General features: G+C 43.2%; 1 pseudogene; it reads right to left on the reverse strand.

Annotated features, from left to right (window-relative positions):
- Positions 1–703: 703 nt before the first annotated feature.
- On the reverse strand, positions 704–1,832 carry LOC132029961 (NADH-ubiquinone oxidoreductase chain 5-like; annotated as a pseudogene).
- Positions 1,833–4,891: the final 3,059 nt, after the last annotated feature.

A 4,891-nucleotide genomic window follows, 5' to 3' on the forward strand; every position in this document is an offset into this window, starting at 1 on the left:
CCGGTTCCTAGGGTTAGGGTATTCCCTATTATGAGCCTACTCAGATCAGAACAAAACGAGTTAATTCTCTATGGCCGGCCGGCTTGTTGCAACCTTCGCATTTCCTGCTGAGATCCCAAGTCTCCAAGTGGGCCCTCTTAGCAACCCACGACCTTGGATTTTTAGAGAATCCTGCTCCTGTGTCGTAGGAGTTTTAGCTCGGCAGTCCACCGGGTGGGTTTGTTTATCCTTCCAGTTTTGAGTGTCTTCTTGGATAGTTATAGCGGCCCATAGGTGCAAGATATACCTTGTGGGGAGGGGGGCTGCGGTCCCCTAGACATAGTCCTTTCAGGCAGTGGCCGTTTAGTCCATGGTCCATTGGATGGTCGGTGCAAGGCCAGAAATTGAAACACATTGATTCCGCTCGTTCCCGTCCTTCGCTTCGGGGACTCGTCCCTTGGTGTGGTCGGCACTCCATACCGTCGAGCGCGAAAGCTTACACTTGTTCACTAATTATGACGGTTCACTAGGGCCTCTTTCCTCCTCCCTTTTCTGCTCACTCATAGGGGTCGAGACCCCCACAAAGGGGGAGGGAGTCGACTGAACATCTCAACCATTAGCGAGAATTTCGCTCGCATCCGATCCCCAATTCTTGTTCAGCCTGGATGATCGTATTGGGTGAATTGTGACCTCGTACGATCGTGTCAGGTGAGTAACAGCCGCTTCGTCACAGTACTTACTTATGGGCTAACAGGTCACACTTTGGCCAAGTATCCTACAAAGAGACTCCCGAGAGCCAGAAGTATTAAAGGAATGGCCATAAGAATGGGCGCAACATGACATCATAAAATGTCTCGCCCGAATGAATTAGTTGGTACTAGAAATGTTAGAAAAAGTGAACGAAAGGAGTGAAAAGGACCGAGACACTTCCCAACCAGAAAGCAAAGCTCCCACTGATGGTATACTTAGTGTAAGCGAGCTCTAAGATCACATCTTTGGAATAAAATCCAGTTAGAAAAGGAAATCCAATTAGAGATAAGCTTCCCATGAGCATCATGGCATAGGTAAAAGGGAACGATGAGACAAGCCCCCCCCCCCCCCCCCCATCTTCCGCATATCTTGCTCATCCGACATAGCATGAATCACCGAACCTGCACTTAGGAATAGTAATGCTTTGAAAAAGGCGTGATTCATTAAGTGAAAGACGCCAACCAAATATTTAGAGATGCCGCAAGCAAAGATCATATAGCCTAATTGACTGCAAGTTGAATAAGCTATGACCCTCTTTAGATCATTTCGTAATATTCCGGTGGTTGTCGCAAGGAATGACGTCATAGCTCCCGCAAAAGTAATAACAATCAAAGCCGTAGGTGGGTATTCAAATAAAGGGGACCACCTTGCTATCATGAAAACGCCAAATTGTTACCATAGTAGCTGCATGAATCAAAGCGGATCGGAGCGGGACCCTCCATAGCATCAGGTGACCAAGTATGCGATCCTATCTGTGCAGATTTCCTAACAACACCAATAAAAAGTAAATACAAATAAGAGTTATGGCATTTAATCTCATATTGCAAGAAATCCAAGAATTTCTGGGGGCACTAGCATGAGCAAAAATGGTTGAAAAGTCTACTGTTTGAAATAGAGTAAAACAACCCAAAATCCCGAGAGCTAATCCAAAATCACCTACTCGATTGACAAGTATAGCTTTTATAGTCGCTTTATCTGCTTGAAGTCGTGTAAACCGTAAAATGAATTAACAAATATGAAGCAAGACCTACTCCCTCCCATCCGGGGAATAATTGAAGAGAGTTATCTCAAATCACCAACATTGGCATAAAAAAGGTAGGAATGGATAAATAACACATAAATCGAGGGCTATGCGGATCCTCGACATATATGAAATGGAATAAAGATGGACCAAGATACTTATGAATGTAACCACAATTAACATCACTACGGTCGGTTTATCGAACACGGGGTCGAAGTGAATTACGAGTCGGACCAATCGCGAATCGAGCGAGCTCCCCTTGCATGCAATGATGTGGTGGTAAACCTCTCTCATTCTAATTCGGTGCTCTCCAAACAGTGCGGGAAGGTTTCCCATCACACGGCTCACCAACTTGATCTTTCGCGGGAACCTTATGTCCGAACAGGCCTGGGAAAAAAGCTAAGGTCTCGCTTTCCTTTGCCACTCAAGTGTACGGCATCTGTCGTGCTTAGGCCCTTTCTTCCCTTACCTAATGAAAGAGTCCACCGCTGCGATTACTCCTTTCTTGCGCAGTCTACCGTTCCTATGCAGTCTATCGTTTCTAACAAGAAGTCAAAAACAATAAAACCGAAGGACAGAAAAAGAGACAGAGTCCAAAGGCTTTCCATAATAGGTAGAGGAGAAATCACTGGATTTTTTTGATAGTGAAAATGTCATAAAGCGCGACCCAAGATCCATGATACGAAAACCAAAATCGAATAATGAAGAAAAGACATCGTGATGTATTTCTAACTCCAACTCCAAGACCAACGATTTATACAATAGAAAAGACCATCTAAAGAGTCTTATCTCAATCATAATATCCAAAATAGTGGCAAAAATGATTGTCGCAAATTCTTGCAGGGTTTTAGAGACCGAAAACATAGTAGATCCGGATTAATGAGGTAGGAGAAATTCAAATGTGAAATATAGATCCCTCATAGGGGAAAGGTAAAGATCGGAGATAAGTCTTTCTCTTCCTCTTACTATTTTGATAGAGGAGACCGCTACACCGAACATCAACCCAATCTCGATAAGAATCAAGACGCTACACTCAATCAATCCACGAAGGTGTGGCACTTTCTACCCTCTCGCTAGCACAGCCTTTCTTTCTCTTAGGATTTTTTCTTAAGTAGGTTCTTTTACCGGTGACCCGGCCGATTCGGCCCCACTATCCTGGGCGGAACCAACCTGTGAACCGAACTCATTTAGGTTAGAGGCCGCTTAGTAAGAGCTAAGTACGGACCGCTACCTGTGTCCCTGGGTAGCCATCTGTCTAATGAGCTAACTTCTTGACCTTGCTCTAGGCCTTCTAGGTCTTTATTTCCTTCTTCTTGTTGCTCCTCGACACTTGATTTGCATGGTTAGCTGTGGGAGGAGATGAAACTTCGGGAATACTTGGTTCTCCCCTTGGTAAGCCCATGGGATCTCACTCTCCAATTTTATCCCAATAGACTTGTTCCCCCAGCCTAAGTTGGAGTCGTTTCGGTTGTATGCCACGAGGTCCCTATGGACAAGGGGACAAGTGAATCATCATTTTTCGGTGCAGGCAGCCCTCTACCATTTATCCCATTGCATTCCATCATCTCATATTGTACTGTGCCGTATCAGACTAGATAGATCTATTGAGTGAGAGAAAGGGAGAAAACTCTAATTAGATATTCTTTTTATATTGATAGGTATCCCCATTCATTCCTAGATTCCCGTCACTACGGACTTATTATCCCTACCTAACTACATGGTAGTGGTCTAGGGAGCGTAATTGCATTACATTATCGTATCAGGCCCAACTAATACTATTTGATCTTGATCCATCGGACCTATAATGATAGATCACTTGGTTACTATTTTCTTGCCAGTCGCATCAGAGATAATTACGGCAATCTTCTCTTTGATTGCTGTTTGGTGCAATCTCTAGAGTTATCCCTTATCCGAATGGGTCTTGCAAGAAAATAGGATTTCATATTGAGCTCCAAATATACTCTATTGGGATGGGATGGCTCCTACTAGCTCCCCCCCTCCCCCCTAAGAACCACACGTGTGAGTTCCCCCGCATACTGCTCAAGTGGCGAAGGCCCTTTCCTTCGTGCTTGGTAAGTGCTTCTGTTAATCCCGTATTTTGTATGTTGGAATATTTTAAGTTAGTTGCGACAAGTTAAGGACAAGGCTATTTTTCGATTTGGTGTAATGTATAAGTTGTTTATGAATTTTGTTGGTATGGAATATTAAGGGAAATTAGGGGCTAGAAGTTGAAATAAAAATTTCATGAAAAGGCCAAAGTGGCCGTGTGTTAAGGTGGGACCCACACGTTGGGATTTTATAAAGGACATATGAAGAGATATATTGTCACACCCCGATCTTACTAGGGTGTGATGGGCACCCGACCCCATAATCGGAGCCGAGCGAACCCTCGGACTCTTGTTACACACATATTCTCTTGGGATTCTTAAATCAATTGAAGGTAAAATACATAGTAAAATTTTCAAAATCTTTTGTCGTTTCTCAAGTTAAACACGGTCCGTAAACATAAGGGCTCAGTAACATAATGTATAATAAAAATACATCAACTAGTGGAACCCTTTTAAAGCCGACACTCTGCACCCACGACTCGGTCCGCAAAGTCTCTAACTTCGAACAATCGCATAGCACATATAATCCGGCTCGGCAAAGACTCCAGTGTACAAATGGAGTCTACCAACTCCTCACTGGAACGTCTCCCGCAATAACTCTTACTTGTCCGAGTGTACCGAACAAGATGAAACGCTAATTTGGCGCCCACGAAAGCGGGCGTCGCGACGAGCAATGTAATCGAGTATGTAAGGCATGAACAATAATGTAGTAAAGAGTATACATATAAATAATATCCGTATAAAAACATGGAACATATCAGCGTGGGAGAAGAGTAACCCGTACATGTGAATGCCGCCTAGGCGTATGCCATGCATGCTTGTCTTTCATATCATATCATATCATATCATATCATATCATATCATATCATATCATATCATATCATATCATATCATATCATATCATATCATATCATATCATATCATATCATGTCATATCATATCATATCATGTCATATCATATCATATCATGTCATATCATATCATATCATATCATTTCATATCATAGCGCCGAACAACGTCGCGCTCGCCCACA

This window comes from Lycium ferocissimum, chromosome 1 (genome assembly GCF_029784015.1).
Source record: "Lycium ferocissimum isolate CSIRO_LF1 chromosome 1, AGI_CSIRO_Lferr_CH_V1, whole genome shotgun sequence".
NCBI lineage: Eukaryota > Viridiplantae > Streptophyta > Magnoliopsida > Solanales > Solanaceae > Lycium > Lycium ferocissimum.